The following is a 364-nucleotide window of genomic DNA, read 5'->3' as shown; positions in this document are numbered from 1 at the left end:
ATGAAAAGAGAGGCACCCATCTGTATGTACCTAGCTGTGCGCAGGTCTACGTGCCAGCTCAGAGACCTGCCATCTGTGTGTGAGCCTGGCACCACTAACAGCAAGCCCCCCTCTCTGTGGGCCACCCCCCCCCCACCCCCCAAGTACACCAGTAAGGAGGTTTTATCTCTGCAGGAGGAAGGGAAAGGAAATGGCTTCAGCTCTTGAGTTGTACAATCGTCCTCCTGTGGTCAGGGTGGCCCCAGGGTGCAGCGGCTGAGGTCTCTGCTCTGCCTGCTCTGCGCTGCCCTTCCTCACAGCCAACCGCTTCTGCCCCCCGGCTGGGCAGCCGCCGCCTGTCCTGGTTACCTGCAGGTTGAGCAGC

Source organism: Buceros rhinoceros, unplaced genomic scaffold (assembly GCF_000710305.1).
Source record: "Buceros rhinoceros silvestris isolate BGI_N320 unplaced genomic scaffold, ASM71030v1 scaffold31084, whole genome shotgun sequence".
NCBI lineage: Eukaryota > Metazoa > Chordata > Aves > Bucerotiformes > Bucerotidae > Buceros > Buceros rhinoceros.
Note: the sequence above shows the minus strand (reverse complement) of the source record.